Here is a 14,262-nt window from a genome sequence, read left to right on the forward strand (position 1 = left end):
GTTGTCACAATGGAAGAGATACTTCTCTCAAATTTAATAGGATATGTTATATTTCAATACAACAACAACAGTTAAATTAGAAGCCAGTAACAGAAAGATCTCTAGAAGTTCTTCACAAACTTGAAAACCAAGCAAAACACTTATAAATCACTCATGGGTTGAAATAGAGCCAAACAATTAAAAAGCATTTTGAGCTGAATGAAAATGAAGAACTATTTCAAGATTAGTGGAACCTCCCTCATTGAGTACTTAAAGAGAAATTTATTGCACTAAATGATTACATTAGAGAAGACGGTTTTGAATAACCGATCTCAGCTTCCACCTTAAAAAACAGAAAAAGAAGAGCAATACAACCAAAAAGATGCAGAATAAAGGAAAAAAATTTCAGTGTGTCCCACATATGAGTGACATGATATGACTTGACTTTTTCTGACTTACTTCACTTAACATGACAATCTCAAGAAATTCATCCATGTTGTTGCAAATAGCTGAAAGCAAATGAACAGATAAGAACAACAAAAATTCATAGACACAGATAACAGTATGGTGGTTACCAGAGGAAAGTGGGTAGGAGGTAGTAAAGGATAAAGGGGGTCAAATATTGGTTGATGGAAGAAGATTTGACTTTGGATAGTGGGCACACAATGCAATATACAGATGATGTATCATAGAATTGTATACTTGAAACCTATATAATTTTATGAACCAATGTCATCCCAATACATTTAATCGAAAAAAATAAAACTAAGGATCATATCAACAAAGAAAATACCAGTGTGGAAATGAGAAAATAGAAAAGCAAAACTATTTTAAAAAATTTTTAATTAAAGCCCTAGCCAGTTTGGCTTAGTGGATAGAGCATTGGCCTGAGGACTGAAGGGTCCCAGGTTCCATTCTGGTCAAGGGAACATGCTCAGGTTGTGGGCTTGATCTCCAGGAGGGGGTGTGCAGGAGGTAGCCAATCAATGATTCTCTCTCATTATTGATGTTTCTATCTCTCCCTCTCCCTTTGTCTCTGAAATCAATAAAAATATATGTTAAAACAATTTAAACAATCTTTGAGAAATTCCATATTATTTATAAACATCTATTCAGGCTGATCAGAAAAGAGAACATGAAAACTAGCATGTCAGGAATAAGAAGTAACAGATTTTATAGGTATTTAAAATATAAGAATTATAAACACATTATGCCAATAGATTTGATAACTAAGATAAAATGGGCAAATTCCTCAAAAGACAAAACTACATAATTTCATTCCATAAGACATAGCCAGAATAGCCCCATATATCTATTAAAGAAATTGAATATGTAGTTTAACACCATCCACAAAGAAAACTCTAGGTGTAGATGGCTTCATGGGTGAACTGTACAAAAAATAATGCTAATCTATAATAATAAAAGCATAATATGCAAATCGACCAAACAACAGAACAAAACGATCTTTCAGATGACCACACTATGACATGCACTGGCGCCAGGCCAGCCAAGGTGGGTGTGATGCGATTGGTTGGAGGGCCCGCTATCGCCCCACAGAGGGAGGCCCAGGCCACCCTCTACAGGGTGATCGATGGGGGGCTCTGCAATTGATCACCCCAAAGAGGGAGGCCCAGGCCACCTGCTGGCAAGGCAATGAATCGGGGAAGGGGGGGCTCCGGTGATCACCCCAAAGAGTGAGGCCCAGGTCACCCTCTGCATAGCTATTGATCGCGGAGCCCCGCCATTGATCACCTCAGAGAGGCTCAGGCTACCAGACCGGCAGCACTGTGGCAGGTGGGCGGAGCCAGCCAGTGATCACCCTGCAGAGGGAGGCCCAGGCCAGCCAAGCGATGGCACCCCATGCCTGTCGCCCACAGAGGGAGGTGACCGGTGGCGGGGGCAGGGGCAGCGCTGCACAGATGGCAAACAGTGGCAGCAGTGGGGGTGGGGCCAGCTGCCAGCAGCCAGGGGAAGGAAAGCCCCGATAGGCCCTGGTCACCAGCCAGGCCTAGGGACCCTACCCGAGGGATCCTGAATTGCCGGGCTGAGGGACATGCCCCCCCCCCCATGTGCACAAATTTCATCCACCGGGCCTCTAGTTATCTATATATATAAAAGCCTAAGTGACTGAACGACCTGTCAACCAGTTGCTATGACATGCACTGACCACCAGGGGACAGATGCTGAATGCACAGGATCGGGCTCCCTCCTGTCTGGATCAGGACTGCAGGGATCGGGCTCCCTCCTGCCTGAATTGAGCTTGTGGGGATCAGGCCTGCGGGGATCAGGCTCCCTTCTGTCTGGATTGGGCCTGTGGGGATCAAGCAGAAACCAGCTATCCGACATCCCCTGAGGGGTCCTGGATTGGGAGAGAGCACAAGCCAGGCTGAGGGACTCCACCGGTGCACGAATCCATGCACTGGGTCTCTAGTATTTAACTAAAAAGAAATTTGGAAGAGAGGGTATTGCTTACCAATTTATGAGGCCAGCATCACCCAGATTCCAAAACCAAAGACATGAAAGAAAAGAAAGCTGCAGACCAATATCTCTTATGAATACAGGGTGGACAAAAATTACAGTTTATTTTTGTGTTATTATTTATTAATTATTGTATCATTTATTTGTCCCCCCCCCTACAAACAATTGGAAACCTACTTTTTCCCACCCCTGTATAACTGGAGAAATTATTAACACAATTTAAAAAGGCTTAGTACATACACAAGTAGTGTTTATCCTAGGAATGCCAGGTTGGTTTGATTTTCAAAAATCAATATAATTAGACTTATGATTAGATTACCCCATATCTATTCCCAATAAAAACCTTTAGCAAATAGCCCTAACTGGCTTGGTTCAGTGGAGAGAGTGTCAGCCTGGGGACCGAAGAGTCCCGGGTTCAATTACAGTCAAGGGCACAATAAAAATGTATTTTAAAAAACCTTTAGCAAATAATAGTGAGAAATGTCTATATTAGGTCTGATATTTAATTGGCACACAGAAGTGAGGCTGTACTAGTTGTGAAGTAGTAGAAAATTACAACACTTTTGTACTGGTTGCTAAGGGTTTCTTCCCTGAGCCGTGAATGCTCCCTGCTGCTCTGTTCAGTCTGTCCACTCACCTGGAATTATCTCTAAACTTCCCACTCTCTAGGTAGTTAAATTTCTTTAGAAGCCCTTTCTAGCCCCATATCATTGTCTTTTCTTATTGGTTATTGCTTATTTCATACTGTGGGTTAAATATTTTGAATGTCATCTTTACTTATATCTATATCCACCATGACATTAAGTTTTGAGACAGTGTAGAACTAATTACTTGTTTATCAGAAAGCTTTAGAATAATGAAACCATGCCTAATGCTGTTGGGAACAGAGTCATGTTATTACCCCATATGCTGGGGCTTATAACCCCAAAAAGTCAGGGAGGAGGGAACAATCCATCCTCTCTCTGTGAGACCTGGCTCTTATAAAAGGACTAGAGGCCTGGTGCACGAAATTCGTGCACTGGGGTGTGGGGGGTCCCTCAGCCCAGCCTGCCCCCTGTCACAGTCCGGGAGCCCTCAGGGGATGTCCTAATGACAGCTGAGGCTGCAGTCTGGCCTCCCTCTGCGGGAGGTGACTGGGCTGATCAGGGGAAAGTGCCTCCCCCATCACCCCGCTGCTGCTGCCACTGCCGGCCACCGCAGCAGCCAAGGTGTTTTCATCAACACAGACTCCAGTCCCTTCACCACGAAAAAATGACAACTTTTTTTAGGCATTTTTAAGATGTGTCTTTCATAGGATATGACATTTCTTTTTTTTTTTTTTATCCTCACCTGAGGATATGTTTCCATTGATTTTTAGAGAGTGTGGAAGAGAGAGGCAAAGACAGAGAGAAACATAAATGTGAGCGGGACACTTTGATTGGTTGCCTCCTGCATGAGCCCTGACCTGGGCCCCGGCCAGGGAGGAGCCTGCAACCTAGGTACATACCCTTGGTCAGAATTGAACCTGGACCCTGCAGTTGGCAGGCCGAGGCTCTATCCACTGAGCCAAACTGGCTAGGGCAGGATATGACATTTCTTAGTCCCTCCAGCAGCGAACCTTCATTTTTTCCTCCAGGAGTGTGGTGGAAAAACCCTAGATCACCTTCTTGGATTCTTATTACCCAAGTTACCAAGAACACTGTGAGGGGTGGCGTACAGGGAGCTTAGCCAATGAGCAGTCAGAAAAAGTGTTTCCTCTGCAGCTCATGCCCAGAGGCCCCCCTGTGTGTGTCCACTGGGAGCAGGCCCCCACCCCTGTGTGTGTCCACCGGGGTGGGGGCTTTCTCCAAGCCGCACCGGTTGTGACTGTTAAGGCTTGGAGCCAGTTGTGACTGTAAAGGCATCCCAGACAAATTTGCATATTACCTCTTTATATATGCATATAGATAAGGACGAAGTTTTTTCTTTTTTTTTAGAATATATTTTTATTGATTTCAGAAAGGAAAGGAGAGGGGGATAGAAACATCAATGATGAGAGAGAATCATTGATTGCCTGCCTCCTGCAAGTCCCACACTGGGGATCGAGCCTGCAACCTGGGCATGTGCCCTGACTGAGATCAAACCTGTGACCTTCTGGTTCATAGGTTGATGCTCAACCACTGAGCCATGCCGGTGGGGCAAGGACAAAGGTTTTGATTGTGTATCTAGGGAAAGTTATCGATTTAAAGGGCTCCTATAGTTTTTGAAGCAGGGATGGCTTATGAAAAAGAACTGGGCAGCCTGAACAAGGGTAAACCACTGTCTTTGAGTCTAAGTGGTTGGGTGTTTAATGAATATAATTGATTTTGTACAAAATTGGAAACATCCATACATGGAATATAAGCCATGTACAATATTAAAATCTATAGCCAGTTAAGAGAAGATTGTTCTCTTGTAACAATTCCAAAGTAATTGAAAATGCAATAGCAATTTTATCTACATGAACTAGTTTTATGTATACTAGAGGCCTGGTGCACGAAATTCGTGCATGGGGGGTGTGTGTCCTTCAGCCCAGCCTGCACCCTCTCCAATCTGGGACCCCTCGAGGGATGTCCAACTACCCATTTAGGCCCGATCCTGGTAAGATCGGGCCTAAATGGGCAGTCGGACATCCCTATCACAATCCAGGACTGCTGGCTCCCAACTGCTCACCTGCCTGCCTTCCTGATTGCCCCTAACCGCTTCTGCCTGCCAGCCCGATCACCCCCTAACCACTCCCCTGCCATCCTGATTGATGCCTAACTGCTCCCCTGCCAGCCTGTTTGCCCCTAACTGCCCTCCCCTGCAGGTCTGGTCACCCCTAACTGCCCTCCCCTGCAGGCCTGGTCCCCCCCCAACTGCTCTTCCCTACAGGCCTGGTTGCCCCCAACTTCCCTCCTCTGCTGGCCTGGTCACCCCTAACTGCCCTCCCCTGCAGGCTTGATCACCCCCAACTGCCCTCCCCTGCAGGCCTGATTGCCCCCAACTGCCCTCCCTTGCAGGCCTGGTCCCTCCCAACTGCCCTCTCCTGCTGGCCTGATTGCCCACAACTGCCATGCCCTGCAGGCCTGATCCCTCCCAACTGCCCTCCCCTGCTGGCCATCTTGTGGCGGCTATCTTGTGTCCACATGGGGGCAGCCATCTTGTGTGTTGGAGTGATGGTCAATTTGCATATTACTCTTTTATTAGATAGGATAGCACTATGCAAATTGTTCAGTAATAGGAATCAATATTCTTTTAAAAGATTGGAGATAAAGTATTTAAGTAAATATTCACTATACCTCTCTCTAAATTAGTCACCACTAGCACCCCACAACAACAATGATTATCTAGAAAAGACTTTGTGCCTTGTTTTGTCAACACACCAACACTTGAATAAAATAAGTGTCACTCTATTTTATTTGATGAAGATGTGAAAAAATGATCATTATCTAGTGCTAATAATATTTATCTCCAAAATGTTGCAAAAAAGAAAAATGCAAATAATTTTACTTTAAAAAGAGAATAAAGAAGACTAAAAACAATAAATACATTGGGGTGTCATACATCTTTAGATTTGAGAATGGCCATTTGATCAATCTCAGACCCTCTTATGTGAATAAGAGGAAATATATGGTGAGAATTTGCTGTCACACTACCTGTGAACTGTCCTGGGCAATGAAAGGATGGAAAACTATTCCTTTAGGCTGGAGAAATATGTGAGACATTTTTCAGCCCCCCCCCCCCCCCCGCAAGTAAGGGTGCTTCTACTTTGTTTTTTATTCTAATCATCACAAGCATCGGATTCTGCAAGAACATAGTTAAAACTCTTTGGTGATGGATATCAATTTTGCACATAGGGAATAGATTTTAAAAATTAAATGTTTGGCTGATATTAAATTAAATGGTATATGATCACATGAAGCTTTAAACTTAAAAAAATACCTAAATGTAAAAAGTTAAGACCGTTAAGTATTAATTAATGTCTGTACCCTTTATCATAAACAGTATATCATTAAGAATTCAACTATTTTTGAGTCTGCAAGACAGATCCTGTCAAGTAACCTGCAATGTATGACACATAATCCTCTTAAAGTTTTAAAGACAAATAGAGAGATTCAATATATTTAACCTTCCAAATGTCCTCAGAAAGAATTATCAGCAGCATCCTTAAATAATAACACACAGTTGGGTTATCCAGTTACCCCAATAGCTGAATAGCTGTGCATGCTGTGGGATAGCAATGAAAGACTGAGATCTGTAAAAATGGTACCCTCAAGCCGGAGCATTCTCTCCTCACATGAAGACTGGAAATAACAAGAAGGGATGGAGAGTCATCTTTCATTATTTCATCAGCTATTTGATGTTTTCATAGTATTTTAAATGCCCGATTTCAGTTTAACATAGCAATACCAATATTTATTTTGAAAGGTAATTCTGTCTTCAAGAAGAGGATATTAACAATTTCCAAAACGATCTCTAGGAATAATTCGCAGTTCTGAATCATGCTTTAGAAAAACATTTCCAGCAGTCTGCAGGATTTATTTCTTTTCCATCATTGGTAATAATTGCACTGTGGCTGCAGGAATTTTAAATTCTCCTGCTACAGACTTAAAGACTGCTGTGAACAGTGTAATTTCAGAAACACTGAGTACTTTACAAGGCTACGGGTAGGATTTCAGCGTGACCTTAAAGGAAACTTTGGCCTTGGACAAGGTGGAGCTGCGTGCTTAGAGACACCAACTTCCCCTAGCCGTCCCGCTTCCGGCGCTGGAAGGGTCCCTCCACGCTCAGCAACACGTGCCTTTGACACTTTCTCAGGAGTCTTAGGGGGACGCCTCATGGAAGTATTTCCCAGATGTGGTCTCCAAGCCGCATGCTCAGTGTGATAAGTCAGCAGCAACACCTCGGGGGATCCTTGTTGTCACTGTGGAAACCCTGTGGAAACCGGAGGCAGAACCGCATTGGCGCTGCCTGCTCTCAGGAGGCCCTTCCCACATTCCCCTCAGCTCCATGGTGGCCCAGGAGTGGGGGTAGGTGGGTGGAGAGGGGTGCCCTGCGAGGGAAGCCCTGCCTTTTGGCAGCAGCTTGGTGTGGAGGAATCTTTGGGGCAGGCCAAGGAGCACTCTGGCTGGGGAGTAACAGCCTGATGCCCTTGGACTAGCCCCGTGGAAAGCGAGCCCCCTTGCCATCTCGGAGCCCAGGTACCCAGCCAAGCCCGCCCTTCCCTCTGCTTCTTCCCCTGCTGGGCCGCACACCCCTCCCGCGGCTCTCCCCTCCCACCAAGAGCCTCCCCCCCAGAGCTCCTGACCATGAGACTTTTTAAAAGATGTTGTATTCTTGTATATTACCTATAAAGGCAAAATGTTTATTATATTCCCCAGCTCAATAATGTTTGTGATAGTATTTCCAACCCACACAAATTTATTAATAAAAAAGAAATGCTTCAGAGTTTCCAAAATGGCAGCAGATCAAGTGGAAGTCACACTGAGGTGCTCCCAGGACCAAACTGGAATTACAACTAAAACAGAAAAACCATCCTGAATAATCAATTGAAGGTAGATTAAAAATGGCAGCTTAGTAAGTAGATGCTGCAGGGACATGCTCCCAGGAACAAACTGGAATTGCAACTAAAATACAGAAAAACTTCCTGAATAATCAACGGAAAACTCACAGGAGAGAGCCCTGATACCTGAGGTCCGAAAGTGGAGACCACATAGAGACTGGTAATAATCAACTGAAGACCAGCTGCAATGGAAAGTGGAGACCGCATAAAATCTTTTTCTTATCTAATTCAGGGCCTGGGGCTAGGAAGGGTGGAGGCATGAAAGGGCTGGTGGGGCTCCAACATACAGCAGCTGAAGGTCTGGAGGAATATCTCAGCTGTGGGGGGTGCCCACTGAGAACTCTGGGATCTAAACCCCAAGCTGGGGTCCCCAGCCCAGAGCACCAAAACTGAGAAAGGAGCCCACATAACATCTGGCTGTGAAAAGCAGCAGGGTTGCTCTCTGCCAGAAAGAGATGGCTGGAAATGCAGGTACTTTCTTAAAGGGCCAATACATAAAATCTTGTGTGCAGTCACTCACCTTGGGCTCTGGCAGAGGTAGAGCAGAATGGACTAGAGCTGTGTGAGCAGAAGCCAGGGTTGGGGATTCTGGGGTTAAAGCTCAGAAGGCAGATAGCCAGTTTCCTGTGCTGAATCATTCCCTCATACTACAAAAGACATCTTTCTCAGGCAGACCTTTACCATCCAGGCATCCAGCTCCAGCAGAGGGAACCACAAGCTATGGATTGCTGATAGCTCCAAATGGGGTGCTCAGGGCTAGTAATGAAACAGCACATGATACTTTCCTGCACTAGAGATTGGGAGTCATAGCAGATCTACCTAATACATAGATGTGGAGGTAAGAAATTTATCAGACATAGAGTTCAGAGTAATGGCAAGGATGCTCAATTGCATGAGAAAAGATATAGTAACTATGAAGAATGACATAGCACTATTAACACATTGGAAGAAATACACAGCAGATTAGGGGAAGCTGAGGATTAGATCAGTGAATTAGAAGATATGGTAGAAAAAATTATTCAATCAGAGAACCAAAAAGAAAAAAAAACAATTAAAAAATAGGAGGGCAGCTTAAGGGAGACAACATGAAACATAACAATATTTGCATCATAGGAGTTCCAGTAGGGGAAGAAAGTGAGCAAGGGATCGAGAATGTGTTTGAAGAAATAATGGCAGAAAACTCCCCTAAACTGGTAAAGGAAAAAGTCACACAAGTCCAGGAGGCACAGAGTCCCAAACAAGAAGAACCCAAACAGGCCCATGCCAAGACACATAATAAGTAAAATGCCAAAAATTAAAGACAAAGAGAGAATCTTAAAGGCAGTAAGAGAAAAGAAATTCATTACCTACAAAGGAGCTCCCATAAAGTTGACACCTGATGTCTCATCAGAAACTCTAAAGGCCAGAGGGGAATGGCATGAAGTATTCAAGGTAATGAAAAGCAAGGATCTGAAACCAAGCTGACTATACAGCAAGGCTATCATTCAAAATAGATGGCGAAATAAAGAGCTTCCCAGAAAAAAAAAAGGTTAACGGAGTTTATCACCACTAAGATGGCACTGCAAGAAATGCTAAAGGGACTGCTGTAATGAGAAGAAATATATATAGAGAAACATAGGCATAAATTTAAAATTAAAATGGCAATAAAGAAGTACCTATCAATAATAACCTTAAATGTAAATGGATTAAATGCTCCAATCAAAAGACATAGAGTAGCTGAATAGATACAAAAACATGACCCAAATATATGCTGTCTACAAGAGACCCACCTCAGAACAAAAGACTCAGACAGGATGAGAGTGAAGGGATGGAAATGGAAACGAAAAAACAAACAAAAAACAACAACTGGGTAGCAATACTCATATCTGACAAAATAGACTTCAAAATGAAGGCCATCACAAGAGATAATAAAGGTCACTACATAATACTAAGGGGATCGATCCAACAAGAGGATATAACCCTGATAAGCATATATGCACCCAATATAGGAGCACCTAAATATATACAAAACTTCTGGAGGATTTTAAGGGGGAGATCAATAGCAATACAGTCATAATAGGGGACTTTAATACTCTGCTGACTTCACTGGATAGATCTTCCAGACAAAAAACTAACAAGGCAACAGTGACTCTAAATGACACACTGGATCAGATGGATTTAATTGACATTTATAGAACACTAGAGGCCCGGTGCACGAAATTCGTGCACGGGGGGGGAGGGTGTCCCTCAGCCCAGCCTGCACCCTCTCCAATCTGGGACCCCTCGAGGGATGTCTGACTGCCTGTTTAAGTCTGATCCCGGTGGGATCGGGCCTAAACGGGCAGTCGGACATCCCTATCACAATCCAGGACTGCTGGCTCCCAACTGCTCGCCTGCCTGCCTTCCTGATTGCCCCTAACCGCTTCTGCCTGCCAGACTGATGACCCCCTAACTATGCCCCTGCCAGCCTGATTGATGCCTAACTGCTCCCCTGCCAGCCTGTTTGCCCCTAACTGCCCTCCCCTGCAGGCCTGGTCTACCCCAACTGCTCTCCCCTGCAGGCCTGGGTCCCCCACAATTGCCCTCCCCTGCAGGCCTGGGTCCCTCCCAACTGCCTTTCCCTGCAGGCCTGGTTGCCCCCAATTTCCCTCCTCTGCCAGCTTGGTCACCCCTAACTGCCCTTCCCTGCAGGCCTGGTCGCCCCAACTTCCCTCCTCTGCCGGCTTGGCCACCCCAACTGCCCTTCCCTGCTGGCTTGATCGCCCACAACTGCCCTCCCTTGGAGACCTGGTCCCTCCCAACTGCCCTCCCCTGCTGGCCATCTTGTGGTGGCCATCTTGTGTCCACATGGGGGCAGGATCTTTGACCACATGGGGGCAGCCATCTTGTGTGTTGGAGTGATGGTCAATTTGCATATTACTCTTTTATTAGATAGGATAGAGGCCTGGCCAGCTGGTTTGCCCTGAAGGGTGTCCCGGATCAGGGTGGGGGTTCCTTTGGGGCATGGGGCGGCCTGGGCGAGGGGCCTGTGGTGGTTTGCAGGCCAGCCATGCCCCCAGGAGACCCAAGCGGAGGTCCTGGTATCTGGGATTTATTTATCTTCTACAATTGAAACTTCGTAGCCTGGAGCAGAGCCAAGCCTTCTGCTTGCTCCGTGGTGGCAGCCATTTCTGTTGGGGGTTTATGCATCTTCTATAATTGAAACTTTGTAGCCTTAAGTGGAGGCCTGGGCTGGCCAGGGCTGCAGAAGCTTGACTTCCTCCATCGCCGCGGGCAACCCTAGCCTCCTGCTCTTTCCAGCTTTGTGGCTGCCACCATTTCTGTTTGGGTTTATGTATCTTCTATCATGGAAACTTTGTAGCCTTGAGTGAAGGCCTAGGCCGGCAAGGGCAGGTGGAAAGCCTGGCTTCCTCCATCGCCAGGGAAACCCAAGCCGCCCTCCTGCTCTCTGTGGCGGTAGCCATCTTGGTTGGGTTTATTTGCATATTTGCTCCTGATTGGCTTGTGGGCGTGGCTTGTGGGTATAGCGGAGTGATGGTTAATTTGCATATTACTCTTTTATTAGATAGGATTCCACCCCAAAGGTGCAGAATATACATTCTTCTCAAGTGCACATGGGTCATTCACAAAGATAGGCCTCATGTTAGGACACAAAACAAGTCTCTACAAGTTCAAGAATTATTGATCAATCAGCATGGCTCAATGGTTGAGCCTGGAACTGTGATCTGGAGGGTCAGTGGCTCTGATTGGAGGAGGGGATTTTAAATTCCATGCGTCTATGGGTTGCATCTCTAAGTAGCAATCTCTGTGCCTTACCAAATCTCAAGGGTTTTGCTTCTCAATGTGATGCATGTTACCCACTGCCATTGCATAGCTCTTAAGTCACTGACCTCTAGTCCGGTCTCTTTAACAGACTCAGTTCACTATAAAACTAAACTAGACCACTGCCATGTCTGAGTTGTGTCCCCTCCCAGATTCCATATGTTGAAGTCCTAACTCCCAGGACCTCAGAATGTGACTGTATTTGGAAGCAGGGCCTTGAAAGAGGTAATTAGGGTAAAATGAGGTCATACAGGTAGGCTCTAATCCAATATGACTGGTGTTCCTAAATATAGGAGGAGGAGATTAGGAGACAGATGTGCACAGACTGAGGGGCATCCATGTGAGGACACGGTGAAAAGGTGGCCATCTGCAAGCAAAGGACAGAGGCTTCAAAGAAACTAAACCTGCTGGCACCTTGATCTGGACCAAGCCTCCAGAACAATGGGAAAATAGATCCCAGTTGTTTAAGCACCTCAGTCTGTGGTATTTTGTTATGGCAGCCCTAGTAAACCAGTATGACCACTCTGGGTGGGTGGGGGGTGGGAGGGAATCATGTGCTTTGTTATTCCAGGAGGATGATTTTAACATTGATGACTTCTACCTTGAGAGTATAAAAGGCAGTGATGGGCATTACTGTGGAGTGTAGGAGTTGTGTCCTGTGAAGTGAAGCTAGTTGATAGGCACCTCTTGGCTGCACACGTGTGTCCATCCGGACTGCCAGGAGCAGGAGTGGAAGGGAGTGCCTGCCTCCAGACAAGCCGCTTGCTGGGTTGCCCTGGGCCAGGCATTGAGGGCCACAACTTGGGCACCAGGATGGCAACAGCCATACAAGCCTGGGGAGACCACACAAAGTGGTGAACGAATATTACTAGCCAGGTCCAGATGCATCATTTTCTCCCATCACTGCTCTTTGTGAAAAATTCTCCCAAGTACATATCTTTGTCCCAAAATGTATTATTGGCTGCTTTCCCTACTAGGAAGTTAGTAGGAAAGATGGTTTCTAGCATCTCTGTTGGATAAACTTTCATGGTTGCAAAGTCACTCAGAAAAGAATGCATCCTTCCCACACTTCTCCTTCACCAGTGTCCCCTCAAACGTTGTCTGGCCCAAAAAATATTAGGCAGTTCATACCCAGGTAACCAAGTGCTTGAATGCGAGTGAATACTCTGTGTCTTTGCCCTGGTCTCCCAGGGAAACGTGGTCACCTGTCAGCATGAAAGTGTCTCTGGGAGAAGCCTGCAAGGTGCTGGCTATTCTCAGTTCTGGGGACACTGCCCTGCTGGTTTCTCTGAAGTTCCTAGAAACTGTCATCTCCACACAAATTGTTCGGACAAACTACATTGTAATGATTTGGGTTTTAATTCTCAATTTGTTTCTGTTCCTAAGCTTCTGTGGCTTTTTAATCAAAACATGAAAAACATCTTCAAAAAAGTAAGCTCAATGGTAAGATATGTACACATATAATACCTTAATAAAAAAAAAAAAGTAAGGTGACCCTCAGATATAACATGCCAAGTTTTAATCTAGTAAGTCCTTAAGACTGATGTTTTCCCCCCCCCAAAAAAAAGCAGCTTTCTTGTTTGCTGTGCAGTAACAGAGATTCAATATAAAAATAAGTATAAACAGTGAAAATACTAAAAAAGTATTTCCAACTGTGGTATCTTCACAGTTGAATTCTTTTTTTAAACTTTTAAACTTCCTTTATTAATACAAAATACACAAACTAATTTTTGAGGGGACTTGTTCTGTTCCAAGATATATTCACATTAGCAAGATTTTATTTAAAGAAAAAAGTTAGCAGATATATGCCATTTTGTATCTTTTTTTCCCCCCAACTACAGGTTTACAGTGTCATTAATGTCATTATCAGTTTTTTTTTATGAGACCTAGAATCTGGGTTTATTAAAAGCTATATAATACCATAAAGCTATATAATACCATACTTAGTAATAAACTGAGCTGTTTTAGTAGAGATGTTGTAAAAGAAAGCTTACTTATGCCCAAAGATATAATGATGACATCTTCTGATAAGCTTTTAAGAAATATATGTCATATGATTCTAAAAGAAAGGAAGATAATTACATTAAAATAATAGCATTTTAAAAGAACTTTAATTTCTTATATTTTAACATTATACATTTTAATTTTTCATCACAAAAGAAAAGGATTTTAACTAATAAAAGTAACGTATACTAGCCCTGACCGGTTTGGCTTAGTGGATAGAGCATCCGCCTCCGGACTCAAGGGTCCTGGGTTCGATTCTGGTCAAGGGCATGTAATTTGGTTGCGGGCACATCCCCAGTAGGGGGTGTGCAGGAGGCAGTTGATTGATGTTTCTCTCTCATCGATGTTTCTAAATCTCCCTCCCTCTCCCTTCCTCTCTGTAAAAAATCAATAAAATATATTTTAAAAAAATAACGTATACTAATTATAAGTAAAATGTCTCAGTAAAGTGATTTTGA

General features: G+C 44.4%; 1 protein-coding gene across 1 annotated transcript in view; it reads left to right on the top strand.

Moving 5' to 3' along the window:
* Positions 1 to 14,262, top strand: part of LOC308248293 (uncharacterized protein) — a 50,738-nt gene that overhangs the window by 32,766 nt on the left and 3,710 nt on the right. The gene's annotated exons all lie outside the window — the stretch shown is intronic.

This window comes from Plecotus auritus, assembly GCF_963455305.1.
Source record: "Plecotus auritus genome assembly, chromosome: 5".
NCBI classification, from domain to species: Eukaryota; Metazoa; Chordata; class Mammalia; order Chiroptera; family Vespertilionidae; genus Plecotus; species Plecotus auritus.